The sequence below is a fragment of the Andrena cerasifolii genome, chromosome 3, assembly GCF_050908995.1.
Source record: "Andrena cerasifolii isolate SP2316 chromosome 3, iyAndCera1_principal, whole genome shotgun sequence".
Taxonomy (NCBI): Eukaryota; Metazoa; Arthropoda; class Insecta; order Hymenoptera; family Andrenidae; genus Andrena; species Andrena cerasifolii.
The window spans coordinates 8,568,560-8,593,995 of NC_135120.1; the positions used below are offsets into that span (position 1 = coordinate 8,568,560).

General features: G+C 45.5%; 1 protein-coding gene across 4 annotated transcripts in view; it reads right to left on the reverse strand.

Annotated features, from left to right (window-relative positions):
* Kek5 (leucine-rich repeat, immunoglobulin-like domain-containing kekkon 5 protein) overlaps positions 1-25,436 on the reverse strand; it is a 256,658-nt gene that overhangs the window by 135,464 nt on the left and 95,758 nt on the right. For 2 of the 4 annotated variants that reach the window (XM_076808519.1, XM_076808518.1), the window contains exon 3: positions 18,378-18,417. The exons of 1 other annotated variant lie outside the window; for it this stretch is intronic. The gene's annotated coding sequence lies outside the window, so the exon portion shown is untranslated. Of the gene's footprint in view, positions 1-18,194; positions 18,214-18,377; positions 18,418-25,436 lie in introns of those variants that run through there. One more of the 4 variants, XM_076808520.1, reaches the window with a different exon arrangement.

Consider the following 25,436-nt stretch of genomic DNA (forward strand, 5'->3'; position numbering starts at 1 on the left):
ACAATTGATAAGGAGGCTGCTTTGCGTCCCGTGAGCACACGGGTCACTGCCCTCGAGAGGAGGAGAGCACGTTCTATTACGGTTCAGTGGTTCTCACGTGGTGCTTTCTTTCTCCATTCTGCAGCTTTCGTTTCGAGCACGGCCACCATGGAACAATTTACTTCTGCGTACAACCGGGATACTTCTTTCTCTCTCCTACGTACCAGTTCGTTTAATTGGGTAACTACCACCACGTTATCTTCATCCCTCAAAGAAGCAAAAAAGTTACAGCGCAGGAACGGGAATCGTACCTGGCGTGATTCACGGTCGAAGTAATGGCTTCGAGCAGCCAGTTGATTTCGCTGCCACTGCAGAGATATTAACAATTAAAGTGTATTAGAAATTATAGCATAAAGTGCGCTTGTAGGGGTAACGTATCACCTCTGATCAATCGGTTAGAGAGACAGAATAAATGCGCTGTAAATGAGAAACGCGGAATATGCTACATTTTTTGAAAACTGCATAGTGCTTTTCGCACGCGACACGCATTGGGATATCCTACTACCTGCATTATAAATGCTGCATTATTAAAAACTCCTGATAATCTCTCGCGTATAGAATATCTCGTCGGGTTTCCAGCACGGTGCACCCTATATGACCAAGTCATTTTTCCTGCACGATGAATCGATTTCCGTGTAATCTATGTCACGAGAGAAACGAGAAGAGATGGGGCAAGAGGAGATAGGGTGATAGATTGTTGAACTCCTCCTAAAAGGGGCTGCCACCCTACAGGATTGAAAATGTAATATTCCGCCTCAAGAGAAGTTCAACTTCACTTGCAGAGTTTCATGACTTGTCTGTCCGAACGACAATACGGTTTTTGCATATTTTCTAATTCGCATAATTCACGTTTAAAATCCCTCACGAGGACTCTATAGTCTATACAATTTCCTACCCCCTTCAATACTATCTCAAATCAATGCGCTTCCAAGATCCAGTACTGTATTGAATCAAGGTCTCAATGTCTCTGTGTCTAACAAGGGAACCTTCAGGTTTGGCAATTTCAGAAAATTTTGATAGGGGAGAGCGGGGACAAACGTAACACTTTTTACATTTGGCCTAGATGCCAATTACCTCTTACAGATATAAAAACGAAAAGTGTGACTTAAGGGGGAACACCACTGTGACGGCCGGAAAAGTAAGCCATTTTTAAGATTTTTTTCAACAATAATTTACAGTTTTTATAGAAAATTTGTATTACCTACCTTTAGTACGTTGTATTAAGAGGCTACACAAAAAATATAAATAGAAAAACATTCATAAATTTTAATGTATTAATTAATCTTCTAGACCACCCAACGCGAGCTGGTTGAATGTGTAACTATGGAACAGCAGGTCCGAAATGAAATTTCCTTTTTTTTTTATAAACTATATGAGCGTAGTTTCCGTTGTACGTACGAATTCTTTGATTGAAAACAAATTTTTTGAAATACGCTCGAAAAATTGTCCATCTTGTTCGCGAATTTTCGAAACGTTTCTTTTAAAGCGCACCATTTTTACAAAAATAATTTGTTCAACAAATCGATACGTGCAACGGAAACTACATTCAAATAGTTTATAAAGAAAAAATGAAATTTGATTTCGGACCTGCTGCTCCGTAGTTACACATTCGACCAGCTCGCGTTGGGTGGTCAAAAGAAGATTAATTAATATATTAATATTGATGAATGTTTTTCTATTTATTTTTTTGTACAGTCTCTTAAGACAGCGTACTAAAGGTAGGTAATAAAAATTTTCTATGAAAACCGTAAATTATTCCTAAAAAAAATTCTTAAAAATGGTTTACTTTTCTGGCCGTCACAGTGGTGTTCCCCTTTAGGGGTCATGCTCAGTCAGGAGGCCGAAAAAAGGGTGGTCTTTGGAAATTTTTTACTCCAAAGCTATAACACATTTCTCAAAAAATCTTTTTTCCTTTTAAGGGTTGCATCTAGTACCGTGCATCGTATTTTTTTTATTTAAAAATATTTATCAATAATTAAGTTATTGTCCATCACTCGAAGGTTCTCCAAAAAAAAGGCTTCTGCGGTGACCACTGCTGCTCGAAAGCCGATCATCTAAAATAAAAAATTCAAAAGAATTTACTTATTATATTATATTACCTAGTATTTGAACGAAGGATAGCGCGTACCCTCAACGTAAGCGCGTGGTCCTCAACTTTGAGAAATTAATGTCCGAGTAAAGACCTTCACGTACACTAAGTATCAAAATTGTCTGAAATTGCCAACCCTGAAGGTCCCCTTGTAACTCACATATACTTCCTGATCTCCGAGTGTTAATGAAGTAAAGTTTCCCAGCTTTTGTTTGACGCGCATCCATTTTACTTGGAAAACACCGCGCGCGTACTAGTACCTGCGATAGCTTCTTAACCCAACAGCAGGCAGTAGCTCTCGAGAAAGGATCAAGCACCGTCCATCCGCTTATTCAATGGCTTAAACCAAGGCAGAAGTAATTCCCCGTATCGAGATAGATCCACGGATACGCCAATCTTCCGTCTTCCAGCACGTAGGAATCCCGAGACGAATAGAAAGAAGGCTGATAATTTAATTCCGTGATCTACCCGGAACGCACCCGTGGATCGGCTGAATTATGCGAGCAGCGCAGCGCGTCTGGGATCGATGTGTGCTCTTATGGCGCGAACAAGCACGGCGAGTTACGAGCGGCAGAACGGATTCCGTTATCGATAGTACAAACCGAGGCGAAATCGATAGACGCCGGGGTATCGACTCGGCTCGATGCACTTGGCTGCGTTTCACGATGCACGGCACCGAATTGGTCTCTGGCCCCGTCCTTCTACTTTCCGCCTCCTCTTCCTTTGCTCTTTGCCAGCGATGAGCTCGAGTCGCATTGAATCACCTCGGACATCTGACGCGAGCCTCCAAGTCGTATACGAGACTCTCGCAACTATCGAACAATCTTGGACATCCGAAATATCTTAACGCCAGCGGAGCTTCCGAATGGCTTTGACAGTATTCCAGATTAACTACCGCGCGCCGTGTCCCGCGCTGTTTCCCAAGTGGATAAATAAATTTCCAAGCCAGAGCCACCTTCCCCTTCGCTCTGTCTTCCCTCCCCCCACAGCTACTATCCGTCCCCATCCGAACTTCTGGCGCGTTCGACGCCCCGTTGTCGATTCCTTTATAGTACAGACGGTCGTTTGTCTTTCTCTTTTTCTGGCATCCCCGGAGCGACTTGATTTACGCGGCCGCCGATCTCCCAGGATAATGTTCGCCGTTGCAATTGGAAGAGTCGGGATTAAACCCGGTGACGGATGAGGCGCGAACGGTAAAGATAATGCGGTCCGAACCATCCCTCGTGTCCCCTTTCCCGGTTTCTGCAGATCCTCATACCGATATCACTCTCTCGTCAGGAGATAAGTGGCGCTAAGCACACCCCCCCCGGAACATCCGAGATCGCGACGCCCCGATAATTCGACCAGCAATTTCTTCTCGCTATTTGTAACCATCTGTACTCTGTCGACGGGCGTGACCACCTCTGGGAAACGGGGATGTATCGATTGTGACGATTAGCCGCGCGGGCGGACGTGTTCATCGACGGTTGAAGAAATATCGTCGAGCACACGTGATAGTTAGCGGCGCCACGGTTACAGGCTGTAAGATTCGCGGCGTTTGCGATGCAGATTTTTTCGAAATTATTTTATAATAGTAAGGTGACAGTTTTTTCAATGGACAGCTGGCTTGCTTTTCGTCTGGGACCTATGAATTTCTGCGTTCAATAAAGATTGCCTCTAGGAATTTAAATACAAGTCCGATCCTGCTTAAAAAGCGCTTATCCAGTCTGCGACCTCCCATTCTCTGATTGCTTTTCCAATATCGAGGTATCAACATTTTCCAGCACATAAAGCTGGAGCTTTCGGCTAGACACTGGAATCAGTGACGGTAAATGGAAGGAATGGGGCTTCGTTCTTTATTCTGGGACAGTCAATTATGAGCTTGCTTAATTTCAATCGCCTTGCATAATTTAGGCGCTCTTCTTAGTTTCCACGGCACCATTCTTTTCAATTTTCCACATACACCGCAGGCTTCCCAGCGTCAAAGACGTAGCTGCGAGACGAGAGATGGAAGCTACGTGCAACTCAGAGTTCCCTGGAAAACTGAAGGTGGAGGGGAACGATAAATCGGAAAGAGGATGCACATGGTTGGTCGGGGAGCAGGTGAATTTTGTTGTTGCTCGTTTCGCTTAGATACTACCACAACTCTTCCATCGGCCCTCCTTTTCCTCGCTACGTTCCTCCAAAACGCTTCTCGTTCATTTTCACACCGTCGATCTTTCCTCCGCGCGTTGTTAGCACGATTCCCCTAAGTTCCGTCGAAAACGAGAAGTCGTCTTTATTTGGACGTCACGCGGTGAAAAATCCTTATGCGCACCGCAAGTTGCAAACGACTGGAGAGTGAAAATAATGATCGATGTTAAACAATCGTTTCGTTTCATCATTCACAATTAGGCCCAGTTATGCAGAAAGCTACTCAAATTGGCAAAAAATTAGTTAAACACAGTGCGGATCCCATAATTTTGTGATCTTTATTTTGCAAAATATTACCAACCCATAGAATAACTCGTACGTTATACAATTATTAAAACTATCAAGCTGTAGTTTCAGTTTAGACTTAAGGGGAAAAATTAAGCTATTTTTAAAGATTTTTTTGTCCGTAGATACAACATATAATGCAATAAATCTTTTTGGTATTTATTAAGCTACTTTTATATTGTACAAAAAAAAATTAAAAGAAATTTTTTAGTTTGTTTTTAAACTTAAAATGCAATTATCTCAAAACAACATTTTTTCAACTGGTGCGGGTAATTGCACAAAAACTATTAGATCAATCAGTCTGAAATTTTTACAAGTTATTCAGAACATCAGTGGCAATGGATTAACCATTTCATACTTTTTACAAGGCAAAATGATTGAAAAATTCACCGTATTTCGACACAAACTTCAAACCTTCGCCATTTTGTTAATTTTTTATCAGTAAAAATAATCCTGGTTCCGGCGATAACCACACTCATAATGATTACAACACACATTGAATCTTTTGTTTCAAATGCGTCGTTCTCCCGAAATTACCTGCACCAGCACTGCATCGCTTTCTCGAGGCGCTCGCATCAGTACGATATATATTTTTAAAAAAACTGTTAAAAATTTAAAATAAATTTTTTGTATACTGTCAATAAGTGTATTAATAAGTAGACAAAACATTATTTACGTTGGACATTCCGTTTACTAAAAAATAAATCCTAAAAAACGACAATTTGTCACGACTTCACAGTGGACTGTCCCCTTAAAAAACAAGAGCTACAGAAAAGTTAAAATAATATTAATTATACTAATAGCTATTAAATAACATTGTAAAACAATAACAAGAAACGAAATATACCCAATAGAAATAAAGCTATTTTTCCTTAACAATTGAAATAGATGTCGAAGACAGATTTTCGAACGGACGTACTCGAGACTCTGACTTAACTCTCCGACGCGACGCCTGCGTGCGTGCTAAGATTCATCTACTTTTAACTCGCGAACTACGAACGATCACAGAGCGCGAGGTGAAACGCGTTTGTTATTAGACGTGTAAACGTGGCGCCACCGTCAACGATAAAATACTCTTTACGGTCCTGTTTAAGTCTTTTTCTCAAAGTCGAGCCGTTGCCGATCGTAAAAAGGGGGAATTCCTTTCTTGGTCACTTGCCCGCGTTTTACAGGAAGATCGAAGAATCCACGACGCTCAAAGTGGCACTCGTGGAAAAATGGGCTGGCACGCGGCCACCCATAAATAGTTTATGACTCGAGGAGGCTATACCTTATAACAAGGCAATTCTGTTTCGTGGAAATTTTTTTGAAAAGGATAAACCATTGCTAGACGTAATTCCAAGGGTAAACATGCGCGAAAGGGGAAGACTCGTTCCAATGTATGACGTTCGCAGGGCGATCCAATCCAAGAGACACACACGTACCTACAGGTATACGTATTACATATGTACATTCGACTTCTTATTCTCAACGACTAGACTGGCTACTGGAGACCTGCGACGGTGTTTGTTTAAATCAATGTAAAGCGCCGGGTAGTATTTTCTCGCGCTGTATTCCTCATCGTGCGCTGTTTCCCTTGGACGTGTACTCGCCAATCAATTTATGAAACGACGCTCCGAGGCGCTGTTTATCTTCCATCGAGGCGTTTACGTTCTAACGGAACTGCAGGGAATCCATTGAGTCGCTCGGAGGATAAAAATAAAGCATCCTGTACCTGTGGAGGGAAGAGCAGAAGGAGCTCCTAAGCTCTCAGTGAAACGCACGCGATGATGAAGCCGTGTTGATGAGGCAGCTTCCACGTGATAATGAGGATAAGGGCGACGCGGCGTCTAACGCGCACATTTTAGTTCAGAAATTTTCTCTTGATCCCGAGTTTATCGATCAGTAGAACATCAGGGCGCTCGCAAAGCCCTAGATGTGCTACTTAAGGGTTTAAAGACGGTTTCGCCAGAAGTTAACGTCCGCGATGACGATCCTCTTTCAAAGATGCTTTTTCCGAAGGAGAATGAAAGAAATTTCAGCACCGTCATCCTTCGAAATCAATACTCCAGAATCCGCGGATTCAGAGATGCCTGTTTCTCGGGACTCGCTTGGTACCTACGCGTTACTAATTACTGCGTTTCGATTCCCATCGGCGCCATATTTTCACCGATGTATCTCGGCTGTATAATAATTAATATTTGCAGAATTTCTGATCAATCGCTGCGCGATGTTATTATTACTGGCTTATTATTATATCAAATTAAAACTCGCAACCTGCCGGCTGCCGTGATTTTGTTTCCGCGCATTGATTAATTAGGCAATTAACGGCCGTGTTTTCGTAGTTCAATCCAGAAACGAAATTATTCGATAACGATCGAACGAGGCCGGCCATTCTCCTCCGTTTCACGTCCGCGACTGTACCGGAAGGTTCTCCATTAATCCACGGAGAAGCGGAAGAGATAAACGAACGCGCCAGCTCGAGACGAAGAGAAGCGAGGATGGCAGGGAGGGATAAACTGCGAGGAGTTTATATCCTTTAAAAATGAAATTCGTTTCAAAGTTTCGCCGGGCGATACGTTATGACGCTCAGCAGCAATCTTCCAGGGGATTCGATTTGCCACGGATTGTAAACACGCGAAGCCTCCTACGGGATTAGGACAATTGCTTTCAGCAACTGTTAACTTTTAAGCTTCCTCCTTACACTGTGCGTATAATAACAGATGAATTCCAGCGATTTTTGCAAATCGCTCAGATTCGCGGAAGCTCTATTGTTAAATCTTGACAGTAAGCTCTGCCCTAGGCTGGTGTAGATTAGAATCGGCTGGACCAGACACCGACAAACTAGTTCACGGTACTGGGACTAAACTGGACTAGAATACAGTGAATTACTTTGGGCTACAATAAACCCGACTAGACTGCATTAAATAAGTTTAGGCTAGTTTATACGAAACTGGGATAGACCGAAGTGCAGCAGACTGGTTTAGCCTAAACTGAACCGTAGTCGGCAGGCTCCTAGAGCGCGCGTGCTTCCAGCAATCGACACGTAACAATTCAAACGAGCCACGAAGATTGTCATAACGATCAAACTCCGCCTTGTTCCAGCAGCCCCGTTCAGATACATTCGATCTCAAGCAGTTCGCTGCGAAGAGAAATCAACACCGCCGATTCTCCTCTCACTGTAGCCGCATCGACGGTTCGATTTCAGTGCCCCCGAAGATATAAGAGCCATCATCTTCCAGTCCGCGAGATCGCGCGAAACCGCTCGAAACGCGACGCGCGATCCTCGCGAGGAGCCAATATCCGGCCTGCGGACGGCGGCGCCTCGGTCACGGGGACACGTCGCGGCTAGATAAATGATCCGCGATCGAAGGGCGAACGGTGTCCAGCAACCCCGATCGACGTGGATTAATGCCTGTATCAGGCCACGGCTCGCGAGTACCAAGGAGTCTTCGGGGATCAAGCGAGAAGAAAGATCGAGGCTGGCAAGAGGCTCTCGCAGGAACGTTACCCGCGCCTTCATCGCGCTGCCCTAGATACGTCGTGGATCAATCGGTAAACGAACTGTCGCGATCCCGAATACTCCGCAGAAATAGGATTCGCAGCAAAGTGAAGTACGATAGTATACTTTTACAGCCTCTGGCTGGGATAACGGTCGGGAAATGTGACAAACTGCTATATATCTCTGGATTTATATCCGTCCGACTGGAGGATAAGCATCGGGAAAATTTGGTCTGCGCGGTACAGGGGCGAGAGCGTGGCGGATAAAAGAAAATATAGAACGGTCCGTGGGGGCGGGGGGACGTTTTATCGACGTGTATAAAAGAAGAAGCGAGAACGGAAAAGTGTATTACCGGAGCCCAGCATCGACGGAGGAACAAACGGAATCGGCCTGGCATCCTCCGGTCTCGAGAACAGTTCGCCAGCCGGTTCCAGTCGGTTGTCGCGGGAGAGGCGAGAGAGCTACCGGCTATTTGGTCGAAAACGTTGGCAAACAGGGTACAGTGACACGATTACGTTGTCTCTATTGCAATTGAATTGTGTTAGAGCCGCGCTGGGACCGAGTTCGTGTGGTACGTTTGTGTGATGCGTGAAGCGACATCGCTGACAGTGCCAGCCATCAAATGTGCCTTTTATCCCCTATTAGGGTGTACATTGGTCCAAACTGCCTGTTTACTACGGCGCAGAGCTTTGATAACTGTACAGAACGCGATCCTTCATATTCGAATAAGAGATGGAGTGTGTTTATCGCATTCGTACATCAACTACGAGTACCTATTTACGCGTGTGCCGCTGTGAAGCTAGACTTTCTGCATGGAATTTCCCGCGAATCTGTCTGAACCCGGAACCCAATTGATAACCAAGCGCGCGCCCGAGAGGTGCTCGAATATGTCCCGTTGTCTGTAAAATTGTCGCGGTTAGAGTCTGAATGCGTTTGAATGCCGTCTCGGAGGGCATTGAGCGAGTTGTGGCAGCCGATGCGTGAAATAAGTAACCGCCCCGTGAACGGGGGGTATTTGGAAACATGGGATCAAGGGCCACTAAGAGAGTTTCAGTGACTATCGGAATCCCTTGAGACGGTCTTTATTTTCTCCAACTAACTAGCGGTCCTGGAAAGCCGCCTGCTGAGACCCCGACACAGCTCTATGGTGGATAAAGGTGAGGCTCTTTCGGACGAGGACGCTTGTTACGCGTAATCCACTTCTGCTTACAGAATTCTACTTAAAGTATCCACGTTCCGCCTGGAAAGCAGACCGAGCAAATCGTCTAAAAATGACAGCATCGTGATTTATGTCGCTGAACACTACAGGCTACGTTGTCGTTCGGACCACGTACATTATTGAGCCGCAAGCTGACAGAAGAAAGTCATCTTGTCGAGGAAAGTTGCGACAGCGGGGAAGCCAAGGAAGTGACCGTTCAAGCCTTCCTACTGCTACATTATTATGGCTTGCCACAAAATTAATAACGAAACTGGTGTTTAATTACTGCGATCCTAAGGACTATTCGTGGCGCTCCTCTTTAAAAGGAACGTTCTTAGCGCACACCACCGTTCGTGACCCTTAACAAAACCGACACCAATCCGCAGACCTTTTCGGTCTCGAGCATTCTTATCGGGCTTTCGCTGGGGCAGATAACAATGCGCGCAAAAGCGAGCTGTTAGTTCACGCAGCGAAACCCAAGACGTTCTGGCCGGGGGCATAAATTAGCGATTCCAAACGGTCGAAGTACACGTCGCATTGCAATATCGATTGCGACACGCACGCGACACCTCGCACGCAACGAAACACAAAGGAGAACGGAACGGTTCGATTAGAAAAAGCTAAACGTTGGCTGTACAGTTGAAAATCCCACCGGCTGACAGCGGTAAACCGAAAGGAAGAGAGAACGGACAGAGCTGATGCGGCGGAAAGGGGCACGCGACGCTAACGGGTGGACTGATTAAAGTTGCACTAGAGGTTTCCAACAAGCAGAGGCTTCCTACTGTAAGGGAATCGGGGAAGGTTAATAAAACGCAGGCGTGTCGTTCGTTCCAGAGTTGGCCAAAAGTTTATCTAAATAAAAATCACAAATAACGAACAAAAGATAAATAATTTTTATTCGTTATTGGAGGCTCGAATAATCGAAGTTATCTTTATTCGAAGAGCAACGAATAAATAATTTTATTCGATGAGAATTTATTCGACGAATAACGATAGTTTTTTATTCGAAGGTATTATTCAAATAAATGCGTCGAATAAATTTTTCATCCGTAGCATTTATCTTTTCGAAGCTTTCGAATAAAGCCACGAATAACTTTCGTCAGCGTCGAGCGTGGCGCGTGACGCATCAGGAAACAGCCGAAAAGCGCGCCTGCATTGTCGCGTGGTGAGACGGACGAAAGTTATTCGTGGCTTCATTCGAAGGCTTCGAAAAGATAAATGCTATGGATGAAAAATTTATTCGACGCATTTATTCGAATAAGACCTTCGAATAAAAAACTATCGTTATTCGTCGAATAAATTTTAATCGAATAAAAACATTATCTTCATTCGTCGAATAAATTCTCATCCAATAAAAATTTATCTTTATTCGTTGCTCTTCGAATAAAGATAAATTCGATTATTCGAGGCTCGAATAACGAATAAAGATAAAGTATCATTTATTTGATCGTTATTTAAATAATTTTTTATCTAGATAATACCCAACTCTGATTCGTTCGGCTAGTTAGCAACACCTACTTTATTCGACGACTCGGCTGCGGACGGAGGCCTACCTCGATCGTCCTCTGTTTTCGGCCAGACGCTCCACGGCGAACGCCTTGTCGCTTGGCGCGCTTTACAAATATGTAATTATATTCTTACACTACCCAATGTTTAAAAGTCAACATAACAGAGAATGTGGTAGAAGCGAAGCAGAATTTACGTGCACATAAGAGAAAGGGTTTGCAAATGCATACTGTATTACTTGGATTTCCTGAACTCTTTTACTCTGAAATTAACTCCTCCCAATTTGCCACGGCCGCACAGCGGTTGATCCAGCGAAGCAAAATCGAGAGGGCGCGCGTGTGCACGCATTTCGACCAGGCGCTACGCCTGAACGTGAACGTCCTTTTCTACTGGCGAACCGACGCAGACGACTGCCTCTCTCCATCAGCGCTGGCCCGGTTTCTCTGCTCCCAGCGTGTTTCGTCGCGCCACCCACGGATTTACACACGACGGAGGAATGAGTAATGCCTAATTTGCATTTTGCGTGTGACTTTGTCTTCGACGTTACACGGAGTTTATTAATAATGCAATGGACGCGAAAACGCCAGCAACGCGCGCAACAGCGTCGCCTTTTTGCACCGTGGCTGGCTAACGAACGCGAGACAGCCATCGTGTGCGCGCCACTTTTTTCTACCCCCCCTGAAAAGCATGGCCACGCTCATTTCCACGGTAATCAGCGGAACGGTCTGCCAGAAGTAGCTGGAATTTCCATGACCCGGGTTCCAGCGGGATTCAAGAAATTCGCGGTTTAATCGAACCGCCAGCGATGGCCGAAAGAGATACGCGCGAATGACCGACGACGCCGACGAGGGGCGAGGGGAACGGAATCCGGCGACAAGTTATTCGCGAGGATCGTGTCGCGTCTGAAAGGAAACGTATCGGGGGCCAAGAAAACAATACGCTGCACGACGATAAAATGCAAATTAAACGGCGGGCGAAGCTCTCGAATGTAGAGCAACGGGAAGGCTCGCTGTCGACGCGTGTTGTACGGGCAAAATAAAGGAGAGCTGCGAGTGCAACCCCCACGAGTGACACCGTGGGCGAAACACCCTCGGAGTGGAAAGGGAAATCACGAATTTCCCGGCTCCGCGAATCGCCAGTTTTCTCGTTACTTTCCTTTATGAAGGCCTAACGATGCGTTGCACTCATCTCTTCCCCGGTACATTTCACGCCGTCGCGTATCAAGAAACGGCTGTATGGCCCAGCGTATTCGTTTCAATGCTGTGGTTGGCGATACCTAGTTTCAAGACACGCTCGTTTGTTACAGGATTGGATGCAAATGGAAAACAACGCGACCCTTGAATAAACGTCGAGCGCAATGACGTTCTTTTTTTTTAAAGAACTCTTGGAAACTACACACCCCCCGTGTCTGTATCCCAAGTCCGACCACATTTGTAGTTCCGCGTCTATAGTGAAGGTAATTCGGTGAGGCGCGACCCTCTTGCGCGCCAAGAGGCCCAAAGGTGTTCTCGAAGCGTACATCTCGTTATTTCGTACCCGATAATTCGTCGAGCAAATTGCTGCACAGGCTCTTGCGGCCGCTCCACGATTTTATTTAAAGCAGCTTCGACGAATCTTGAAGCGCGCTTTTAAAACCGTTCTCCGGTCTGTGTGAGAAAAAAGTTTACGTCACTGTGCCCCAATTGGATCGTTATCGAACTTGCAATTTGCAATTCTCGGTTGTGCAGCGCGTACACACGGCTGGCGTATTCATCAGAGAGAGGCTCTACTTAATTGGATTATAAGTCTGTGCCATCAAAGCGGAACAGTTCGCGACGGGAGCGCTTTGAATTGTCCGCGGAGCCGTTTCTAATTCGGGAGCTGCGAGATGACGGCTCGCGCGGTGCAATCGATAATAATCCCGAATAAATGATTAATCCCTGGGACTGCCTCATTCGCGTGTACAGCGACAACGGGGCCGGGCGAAAGAATACGGAGAAATGAACGCCTCGCGTCCTAGTTTACATTTCATTTTCCTCCCCAAATTCGGCGCGTCTGTATACCCGTCAACATTCCATTCGCCGTTTTGTCCCTGTTCCCTGGCCGCAGTGCTTCTCAACCAGCGAATCGCCGAGGTGTTTCAATGCCCCGTCGCGATCCATTAGAATTATGCAAATAGAGCAATGAGTAGGCGAGCGCAATGAAGGTCCCCAGTGAAGCACACCGAGAGCCTGCGCGCCCTAATCCTCTACTTCCTATGTGCCAAAAATATGTCCAGTAGGAACTATTTGTGAAGCAAGCAAGGCGGTCAACAGTTCACCAGCGAACACGTTCGTAACCCAAGGAATGCTACTGAAAAGTTTGGTATTCTCGATCGAGAGGCAAAAAGAAGTTTGCAAGAACTCCCCCGAGTTTTCTCATTACGTAATTTAATCGTTTTTCGTCCTGCCCGCCGCCCTCGGACGTTTTTGCCCGCGCGCATGTACAGCATTCAGTTGGCTGGAAGGAGGATCGAATCCACGTGGAGGATCGCCAACGTTACTATTTAAAGCGCGATCGGAGCCGAGTTAATCAAGCTCCTCCAGAGAAAGAGAACAGTCGAAGGGTCAAAGTTTGTCGAACCGATAAAAATTTACGAGCGAGAGCCTGAGGAACGCTGCTCCACTTTACTTTGTTCGACCCTCGTTGACGCGAACTGTCCCATTCGCCCCTAATTCGGTCCCGTTCCCCAAGCTTTTCACCCTTCCGTCGTCGCTCCTGTCTGTCGGGCCGCATTCGTTTATCAGAAAGGAGAGGCCAGTCGTCGCGTTTTGTACCTGGCGAAAATCAGATACAAAAATTGTTCCCGATCGAATGGCCAGCAACTGCAGGGAATTATTAAAGTAGAGTCGCTGGCGACCCAGCGCAGCCAACGGAATAAGCTTCGAGAGCAGCGAACGAACATTCCCTTGCACTTCGAAATTCCAAAACTGTCCCTTAGGTATTCTCCTTTGTTTCCGGACGGACCAGCCGCCTGTTTCGGGCCACCCGTTGCGCCCAGAAAAATGGAACGATAGAGAGGGGAAAAGCTTTTTCCTCTCCCATTGCTGAAAGTCGGAGGTGTCGAAAGCACCCAATAACACACAATCGAGAAGTCGACTGCTCTTGCTCCCGCCACTCGATATTCAGGCAAAATGGAACGCGGCGTGGGTGTGTGTTATCGTTCCCAGCCGCGTTACCCATTTTATATCCATCTCTGGAATACCGTGGCACACAGGCCATGCTATACCCCGGTTCCGTCGTGCTGACAAAATGGATGATAAAAAAGGCAGCCAGGGTCTACGACGTGCACAGCCACGGCCACCTACCGCGCTGCAGACTGCGAAACACCGATTCCAACGCCACGATCGCGGACCCGCTAGAACCGTCCGGCTCATAAAGCTCTTTTTCCCGCCGAGTATCGCCGATCTGTCGGCCACTGTTGGAGCGGACAACCCTTTAAATCTATCCTTCGCCGTAATCGCCTATATCTCGGGCTTGCCTGCCAAAAATGGCCAGCTGATCAACACGGCGATACCGCTGATTAAATATAACGGCGTAAATATCGCGCTGCTCGGTAAATACCATATTGCTCGGTAATCAGAGGTATTAATATCGTTTGCAAATAAACGGACGGTGGATCGCAGTTACGCTGCGGAAGGGAATATAAACGAGAAATGTTTAAGTTGCACCGTAAACTCGTTAATAAATATGCAACCCGCTGGGAAACAAACGCTCGAATTCGATAGGACAAAGGATGCCGTTCCGTTCGCAGTGATTTCAATTACGGCCGATTGTTTCGCGCTCGTCGCTCGGAAAGGACCAGGAGCACGGCGATCGACGAAAGTGTTTCAGCCAGATGATCGAGTCGCGTGTCGACAGCCTGTTTGCGGGCAAGATTAATCTTCGCGTTTCGCAGGAAAAATTCGATTCTCACGCGAAACCGCACGCACGAACGGGCAGATCTGGTCGGTGTACCGTTGCACCGGCCGCCACTTCGTGGCATGAACTTTCGAACTCGATTCCAAACTCCCGTCAGCCTTTCGAGATGGATGTATCAACGCGCGAACTCGTTTGTCGGTGAACAGGCACAGTGGCATGTAGGGGAGACCGGGGCTAAAAGTTCCGATTTCGATAAAACATAAACTGTTGTTTTAGTCATTACTGGAAAATAATGTAGATGTTCTCTTCACTATTGACTAATTTCTTGTTAAATTTATTATATTTTCTGATTTTAAGCTTGTATTTAATATATTGTAATAGGTTCTCCATAGAAACTAATTTATTTGTGGCTGATCGAAGCGGAACTTCTTACCCCTATATGGGGCAAGTTGTTATCGCATTGGGGTAAGTTGTTACTATGATATAAGAATTGCCTTTTAATGAAACATTTCATATTCTAATGGAATAAAACAGAATTTTATTAATAATGTTTATTTATGAAGGTTCGGACCAACAAAAATGTATTATCTTTAAAAGAAAACCATAACGATAATTATTATTAAATCATAAACATTATCTTTGGTGTAAAAACTATAATCTACTAATCAGTCTTACATTCAACTGTATGTACAGTGACTCGCATTAATACTCGGACACTTTTTAAAATCGCATAACTTTTTTAGAATTGGTCCAAACAACTTGAGTTTTTTTGAGAAGCTAGAAGGATTAGTTTGCTAACTGACGCGTTTCGTCGTTTTGACAAAAAAATGTATTTGATTGGAATAGCGAAAAGAATAGTAAAGGTCGATTTTTAAACCTTTTTTGTGAGCTTGTAGTGAAAATTCAAAAACACCCGTTTGTAGATTGCATTAAGTTGTATACGTGCCTAAAATTTCATGAAAATCGATTAACGTTGCTCCGAGCTACAAACTTTTAAAGATCGCAGGATCTCGACCTTATTCTGCGATCGTTTGCAACTCGCAAAAGAAATAAGAAAAAATAATTTAAAGTACAATGCCCTTTTTATTTTGAAGATAGAGTCGTCGGAACAACTTACCCCCGGAACATTTAGCCCCGGTCTCCCCTAGGTATATCTGTAGTCGAAGCGATGAAGCCGGTGCACCGTGTTCCCTTCGAATGCCGCGAGTTTAACTACAGTGCCGCTCGCTATATCCTTTCCCGTCAATCATTATCTCAAATTCCAATATAACGCGAAATCTGGCACGATTCAGAATCAACGCTCCGAGATTTACATTGCAATGGTCCATTGTAACTTGCGGAGAAATCCTGAATCCCGCGTTACTTCAAGAAGGAAGTTCCTTTTCAGACCGTACATAGAGCGAACACGGCCGGAAGCGATAGCCAAACCGCGCGGATTTGATCGTCGAATTTCGCCGGCAACGGGAGATTAGAAATATTTGCCGACTATTCCACGGGTCACTCGATCAATCACCGATCGGAACGCTACGCCCTGCTGACGCGACGTATGCAGAGGTGACGAAAGTGGGACGAGGAGAAAACGAGGGGACCTCCGTTTGTCAGCGTTTAGGACGATACACGGTACGAAACGAGGATATATGCCGATCCACCGCGGGCAATTTTATCCTCAATTTGCCAGCGAGGGAGAGAGAACGACGCGGTGGTACGAGCCTCTCCTCGCACGGCAGACACGTCGAAAGGCTTGAGGCTCGGACAACAAGTGGTGCCGTAACGAGCTTTTTATGATGAATGTGTTGGCCCCATGTGCGAAAACGTGACTTCCTCGAGCACGTGCTCACCTGGCCTGTTCGCGGCTCCTTGACCCGTGAAACCGCCCCGGGCATTGTTTACCACCGCGAGGCTGCACAGTTCGCGGAGATAAGAAACCTTGGGACAGAGATGTACGAGCCACGGGCACAGATCGGACGCGGTGTGCCGAGTCTCGTCCCGTGGAAATCGATGCGACTGGAGCTGGACGTGGGAATAGTCAGCGAAAGTCACTTGAATTGGGGGCCGAGTGTCTGGTCAACGATAGAGCCTGATGCGAAGGATTCTTCCCTCCCCCAAGGTTCCGTGTTTTAACAACAGCACTTTTGAAGATGGATTTAAAGACTCTCCCGCCGCTCATTAAACTTGTATCGCTTGACACACATTTCGCCTAGCCTTGCAGACGCCAAGTCGAAAAATGTCACGAAGACTGATGAAATGTAAGCGAACAACTCACCCCTCCTAACAGCTTCAATTGTCCTCGCGCGTATCTTAACCGAATTTGGTGGAAGTTTAATTCAACCTAACAGAAGCATGTTCGCTGAAAATACTATCTCTCTATTTTAAGGGGCGATCTGCGCCCCAACGAGCACGGAGAAGATATCCCCTTGGTAAATCCCGACGGGATATAGAACGACCGTGATGGCTGCATCGTTAGCCCAACGATACAGACAATCCTTTTCTACTTTGACGCCAAAGTTCAATAGGGATACGGCGGCCACGACCCCGTTTCCGTCTCTCTCCCGAGCTTCGTCGTTGCAATATCAAGTCGTCCCGCAAATAATTTTCTTCTTTTTCTAGGCATCCTCCCCCACACCCCCATCGTCCCTCTGCAATTTTTTTTCCCGCTGAATGGATACCGATAGCTTTCGGCACCGCGCCGGATATCCCATTGCCAGTGGGCGAGGCGAAAAACGCCGGCCACCAGAGTGATATTTGAATAATTCACGTTGAATGGTATTTCTCGAAAAACGCCGCTCGCCGCAAGGAAATCGCATTTTGGAAAATACCGGAAATATTCCCGCGAATCGATGGGATCCTGCGTGACGTACGACGCGGCCCTGTCCATCCACGCGTACGTGAAGGATCGCTGCAAACATTCAATTTTTACGGCTCCGATTCAATCGTGATTCACCATTATATAACCCAATTATTTTTACAAGACGACTAATGTAAAAATAATTGAGTTATAGAATGGTGAATCACGATTGATATATATATATTCTCTCTATATACTCTCTCTCTCTCTCTCTCTCTCTCTCTCTCTCTCTCTCTCTCTCTCTCTCTCTCTCTCTATAGATTCAATCGTGATTCACCATTCTGTAACCCAATTATTTTTACATTAGCCATCTTGTAAAAATAATTGGGTTATATAATGGTGAATCACGATTGAATCGGAGCCGTAAAAATTTAATATTTTCAGCGATTCTATATCTATAGAGAGAGAGAGAGAGAGATAGAGAGCGAGAGAGAGAGAGAGAGAGAGAAAGAGAGAGAGAGTATATAGAGAGAATATATATATATCAATCGTGATTCACCATTCTATAACCCAATTATTTTTACATTAGCCATCTTGTAAAAAAAAGTCTCTCTCTAGAGAGAGAGAGAGAGAGGCAGAGGGGGAGTTTTAATTTGTTTGCAGCGATGCGTGGAATAACGCGGCGGCGTTCCATTGAGCCGTGTTATCGAGACGCGGGATAAATCGGCCGGATTCATACGTTATTCATTACGAATCTTACTTGGGGAATTATTTGGCCGTTTGCCGTGTCGCGGACCGTGAACACAAGCCCCTCTATTTCACGCCGTGACATCTGACAAATTAAAAAGCACCATTCCTCCGTGAACTCGCCGATGGCCGGCGATCCTGAATCAGGCCACCATACGAGCGCATACTCGGGGGTAAAACACGCCACCGCACGTACCTGCATGTAGACTCTGCGTGAAAGGGGCCTAAGTAGCCATCTGCAACACAGAAAACAAGAGGAGAGGGTAAATACACGGCCGTAAAGGATCCGCGACGCGACGATAGCCCATTAGGCCCGCGCACAAAAGGGGTATTGTCTTCTTTAATTCACGGGCCCGTTTCAAAACGCTTACCTACACAATTGACGCTAGCCGCGGCTATTTAGCGGGGGAGAAAAAGATGGGCAGGAGTGGGGGGGGGAGGGCGGTGTATAATGTTCCCGGGGTCTCGATATAGCCGAGGGAAAGTCGTTAAGTAACGCCGCGGCAAGGAGCTTTAAGGTTTGTCATGTAAATCGTAATCCCACCGTTGGAGGTCTAAAAGAGGGGGTGACGAGAACGCTTCTCGGCGTCTTCACTATTTCTGCCCCGCCCCCCACCCGCTCTCCCACTCGCCCATTATCATCGAAAGCGGATTCCAGTGCTTCGGTAACTTTCAGCGAAGAATTTATTATAATCGCATTCAAGAGCGTCTTATGGCAACGACTGCAAAGTAGCTATTCGAGGGGGCGGGGGGGAAGCTTGGGAAGCTGATTGAAACTCTGAAACATTTGCTCCGCTGGGTAACTTAGCAGCCAATCGTCGCAGATAAGTCGGTTTCCTCAGTTAACGGTTTCCTTAATTAACCGTCTACCAGTCGTTGCGGTCCACGTTCTCGCGGCGGCGACGAACGGCGACGAGCGACGGCGAGCAACGGATATCGAGAACTTTTCCCGCCGGCAAGGACCTCGCCCGCCTACTCTATTAATTCACCATTATCGCCAAAGTATAGCAACAATCCCGCGCCTCTGCTCCCTGGCCGGCCGAGTTTAATAGCTTCTCGCCCGTTCTTCGCCACCGCTTAATTGCCCGGCCGGATAGCGCGCGGATACCCGCGCGACTCGCCTGACCGAAGATAAATATGAGGTCGCGTAATTAAGATCGAAAGGATGAGCGTGTTATTTCAAACAGCGCCCGCAACAATCCACCTCGGCCGCGAATGCTCGCTCGTGTTGCCTGCGATACTCGATGTCCCATCCGTTTTCCCTGCGGACGATTCGTATCGTTAGTAACAACCCATCAGCCCATCAACCCATCACCTTGTTCCGCGTCGTCAATGGTCCAGAATAATAATTACGTGGCCAGCGAATTAACGTAGGTAGATGGATTTTAAAGGACGATCTCCCTAATCGGCACCTATCTTCGCGTGATCAACGATAGAGAACAAATCACACCTGTTATGTTACCCTCTAGCAGCAAGGACTATAAAGCTTGGTATCTCTCTTAGGAGAAAATCTTCGCGTAGGCTTCAGACCTCCAAACGACTCCACAATTTAATCTCGCGGGTTTATCCTAATGTGTCTTCTTATGAAAGCTGGCAGTTCAATTCGGGGAACGTGCTGGTGGTAATTTCGTGTACTGGGCGCTGCAGACGCATATGAGTTACATCGATCCGGGCGTGTAATACTTCCGCCTAGGGATAGGATGCTGTTTCATTTCAAATATGAGATCGCGCAGCTGCGGAGCAGCCGCGTTTTACGCGCGGTGTATCAATCCACCGGCCTTGATTACCAGGCGGTCTTATTATGCGGTGAATCGGTTTACGAGAAACGCTGAACGTTTCGACGCGTACTGTTTGCCTTGTATAACGCGAACGAGGAACGAACAAACAAATGGAGCGGATGATAAAAGCGAATCAAACTGATATCGTGATGTTAGGATAGCAAGGGAATATGATCGTACACGAGAACTTTTGGTTTAAACAGCGCTTCGTGCAGAGTGTAGGTGTAACTTCGTGTGTACCGTTGGAAATGTTTCTAGTTTGCTTTATATTTACTAAATAAATAGAGAGGAAAAAAAGGAAAATGGTTGTTCGTTTTAATTATTAAGCTGCCACTATTTTATAAGCAAAGGAACGAATTCGCGTAGGGAAGCGAGTAATTGGTTTACTTTCAAGACCAACGTCAAAATTATTCATCGTGCAGCCCGCCTCCGTAGATTCATGACCGCTGTCGCGAAGAGGAGAAAAATTTGCAAAGGACGTCCCACGTGCGTGGCAAAAGTCATTAACTGATTAAACGAACACACGTTGCTTTTTATAAGGCGATATATCGGGCCACTGAATATTCAGAGCCCAGCGTCAACCTGTTCCGCGATTTGATTAATCACTTCGACCTACAAGCCGAGATTTCTTTTCTTCCAGAATCAAGGGAGTTTTGTTTTTCGCCGGAGAAGCCCGATTCCCGCCAATACGCGCGCAGCTCGAACAGTGGAAACGGAAAAAACCGACGTCCCTGGAGAGCGTCGGGTACTCTTCGGGAAGACACAAGGGGGTGGGCAAGGGGGAAGCAATGCAAATGCCGACACGGTTAATTAGCATCGAGGAAACACTTAAGGAGCAGGAGAAATGAGCTAAAAATAGAGCGTTGTTCGCCTTTACGCTAAATTAGCTTGGGACAAAAAACTTTATCGTTCGGCGTCACGAAACGGTATAAGTTAATGGAGAGTTTGTTTTTCAAACAAAACCTCTCTTTGTTGGAAGAGAGCGCTGCAAGACTTGTTGAAATTATATCGATCTGGCCCGAACTTAAACGTAATTCATAGAGGAAGTGCGGTATATTTGGAATAACAGTTTGTTTAAGACGAATAAAAAAATTACAGCAGAGGGTGGGAACAAATAAAACTGCATAATATCATAGGAAAACTAATAAGCTTCCATATTTTAAGCTCTCAGTAATAATAAACAACAAAAAGTAACTGAAACTTTGGTCTAAATGAAAAATGACAGGAGGTATCGATTTCGTTAAGGTGCAAGTAATTTGAAATACCGCTATTCCAATTTACCTTCACCGTATAAACTTTAAAGAAATATGTAGGTAATAAAATTATTTTCTTTCATGATATAATCAGGCTGAAAACATCACAATGTAGGAACAATGTTAGGTAAATAAAATACATAAAAAGTAATATTTAAGTTAAACGATTTTATTTAAAATTCAGTAAAAACTAAAAAAATTTAGTGTACTTTAAATAAAATCGTTTAACTTAAAAGTGTTTAACTCTAAGGTTTCGACATATTTTAACCGTGATTGGAACGATTGAATACTTGCTGCAAAAGTTTAGAAAACTCACGTTTTCTTATTCTGCAGATTAAGTCGAAAATGATAAAATGGTGGTTCATTCACAAATGTCATTAGTTAACAGGTCATTAGCCTCTATTATTTACGGTGTTACATATTAGACAGCGTTAGTAGTTTATTAGATACTTCCGTGTTCCAAATTACCAACAGTATTCCAAATACGCTGCACTTCCTCTACTGTAATCGAGAAACGCTTGACCTTTCGCGCCACAATGAATCGGAAATCAATTTTGAAGTTTTAACCATTATTAATTATTACCAGCATTGGAAGAGAAGTAACAGAGATGGAAAGTGTTTCCATACGCCCGAAACACAAGGCACGAGCCGCGAGCGACGCAATAGATGAATAGACAGACACGCAGCCAGGTCTCTCCCAATGGTAACGTGCATCCCATGAACCTTCAAAATCGATTTCCACGAAAACGAAGCACCTACCACTAATTACGCCTCTGCATCTATCATCTACTACAGTTTCGAAGCAATATTTAACAAGTGCCCTCCTGCCAACCCTGTGAAACGTGTTCAGTTAAATATTCCTTGTTCCTTGCTCTTAAATATTAATTTAAAACAAAATGATCCTATTTAAAGTTGAAATCCCGATTTTTTATAAATAGCTGCTATTTTGTTTTAAATTAATATTTCGGAAAATTCTCTCCGTCAATCTGAGGATACATTAATATACTAACGAAATCTTTTTTGTTTTTTGATTTTAGATAATCGGGTTCCGAATGGCAGTAGTCACCGTAGAACCACATTTTTTAAAATGCTTCTTCCAAGAAGCATTTTGCAAGCACATCCATGTCGGTTGTTACTTTATTATAAACGTAAATATTCTTCTACGAAAAAATTACCAAATGTTCTTTAAATGTTGCTCTTTTAAGTGCAAAAAGTTCTGTAAGAATATATGCTTCCGCTTTTTCAAAAAAAATTCACAAACATTCGCCTCTTTTCGGCCGTCTGACTACTTAAGGGGACATTCTACTTACTCTCTCTGTCGAAAAATCCGTCACTTTTCGGAGATGGTTTTTACAATAAAATACACAGTTAACGTTTTCGAATTTCGGGGGGTATATTGTACCACTCTTGAAATACAAGAAAAAGTCTTTGTTGTTTGTTTATTTTCCTTGTTTACATAAATATTTCGCATTGAAGTTGGCGGCTTCAGAATTGCTGGCGGACGACTGGATCATCGGAAACAAAAAAACCAAACATATTTTTAATTTGCAGGAGTATGGCTATCTCTCTAACCACAAATATCTTACTATTTTTTAATATTTCCCCACATTTCATATCAATTAAACAGAAAAGAAATGCCCTATGCGGTACTTTCAACTTCGATCGCCTCCCATTTTAATAATTTTGGTTCAAAATTGTTCTTTCGTGGAAAGCTAGATAACCACACTCCTGCGAATTAGAAATATCTTTGGTTTCTTTATTTCCGACGATCCAGTCGTCCGAAATTTCAACCGCCAGCAATTCTGAAGCCGCCAACTTCCCTGCGAAATATTTATGTAAACAAGTAAAATAAACAAACAACAAAGACTTTTTCTTGTATGTCAAGAGTGGTACAATATACCCTCTGAAATTCGAAAACGTTAAGTGTTCATTTCATTATAAAAACCATCACCGAAAATTGGCCGATTTTTCGGCCGAGAGAGTAGAAAGTCCCCTTAATCTTTCCAATCAGTTGCAAGAATTCGGAAGGGTTGGCGCGCGTGTGTATCACGAGGGATACTCCGGGGAAGCATGCATTTTGGATAGTGATTTCGGTGGCAGGAGAGCAGAAGCCGGTAGGGAGGTGCGATCGATCGGCGCGAACGGATCGACGGGCGAGGGCGATGTAATAATTTACGAAGAGCTGGAAGACAGAAAGGGGAGCGTCAACGGGAGGCGAGAGGCGTCAACGACACATTGGAATCCAGAGTATTCGTCGAACGGCCACCGACGGCACCCGATGAAAGGAGGAACTTCGATCGTTTATCACGCGCGTTCCCAGGCCGAAGTTTCGGCTAAAGTTAAACTGTTTGGACGAGCACGAGGCACGCGGTTTATGGATCGAAATCGTCGATTGTTATCTTCCGGCCAAGTTTCCGCGCGCGCGTCTTTGAGCAGCGCTTCTTCGTGACCGCGCGATTGCCATTCAGACCGGCGCACGGTGCACGCCACCGAGCACTCGGCCCCGTAATAAGCGAAAGCCTTTAAATTACGCGCCCATCGTACGTCCGCCGGATTTCGTATTTCCCTCGGGCCTCTATTTTTCCCTTCTTACGCGCCAACACCGTTCACCGTTTCCCTCTGTTCCCCCGCCCGCCCCCTTCTTTCTGCTTATTCGTAGAACATCTTGGCCCTTCGGAGAGCAAGTCGAGTGCGGCTTTTATATGCTCTTTCTACGCGAGTCCATTGAACGTCGAATCGTTCGGCGTGAATTCTCGTTTACCGCGCAATTCCTGTCTTATATTTCGTTCGGCGCGCCTCGATTGCGAATCGTCGAGGGCGGCAGTCGGTTAATTAGCAGCGCGTTCTGCCGGAGTAGGTTCATTGCTCGATCGAATCACGCTGGCCGGGACACAAAGGTGAAACGAATCGGTACAAAGGGAGCGACTACACTTTCGTGTCGTCGCGTCTGTTAAATAGGTTTCGCTCTTCCACTCAACCTAATTCATTTGCCGTGCGAATCTATTTATGACACGTCGCGCGGGCACGCGGAGTTGATCAGTCGCTGCGCGTATCTATTCCACGCACCAGCGATTGCGCGCGGTGAAAAAGGAGGAAGTTATCGAGCTCGTGGAGCGCTTCAGATGATAACGGAGTTTCTTCGCGAACAGCAGCGGAGTCATCTCCAACGGTGCAGGGAATCCTTTTTACTAAAACTAGGTAGTGCACTTAAGACTGGCCAGCTCGCCGGGTGCCTTTATCTTGCGCCCGGTAAGTTCAACGAAACCATCTGCGCGCAGAAGGGGGCCCCAAATAGAAAACAGTTGCCCAGACTAAACGGTCAGAGGATCCTCGAAATCGCGGAACACTCGTGGATCCCCGACTCCCTTGGGATTCTTAAAAATCCCACCGACCATGTGCTCGTTGTTTAAGGCTGCGCTGTAAACCCCTCCGCCGAGAAGTTAATCGATACTTCAAGAAAGATTCGAGGGGGTTTGAAAAGCAGACTTAACTCCCGCTCGGCCGGTAATAAAGCGGCTTACTCACGTCTTGCCAAGCGCATCCGCGGGCTCAATCGCACCGCGAAATTGGCAAACTTGGCCGGCCTCGTTCCAATGTATTTTTCCTATTCGACGTCTCCTCTACTCCCGCGCAAAGCAGGATAATTCATGGCGCCTGGTTCAAAAGAATCTGCAGCCTTGATGCGGTGGTATCCAGGAGGCACGTACAATTTTCGACAAACTGCACCAGATTCTTCACTGACTGGCCCCGGACGTAGGATCGTGTCGAGGTAATAATCTGTGACTAAGTGAAAGCTAATCAATGAAGAGGTTTTACGCATCGAAGATAAGGAGAAATTACAGGAATTTCGCTCGTTATCTGACAAGTCTGTCGCAAGTGTCGTTTCAGGAAAAAGGTAGATTGTGCGAGGTTGTTTTCGGCAGGCTGAAGGCTGAAGTTAGAAGGAGATTGAATATACACATTGGTATCGACAGGTATTCTTCAAAATATCCTCTAGACAGAAGAAGTCTGGAAGTTGTAGATGCTATCACTGTAGTATGCAGAGTCCAATAAGCTCTGAGGATGGGACTGTCTTGTTAAGCAACCCTCGTAAAGCTAGTGTAGCACATTGCACGCTGGTACTTCACTCTTTATACCCCTATCAGTCTTTATTTGCCTCCATTCCCTAGCAGCATCTGGAAACCTTGTTTAAATGCATCCACATATTAATCTCCCCGAAGTCCA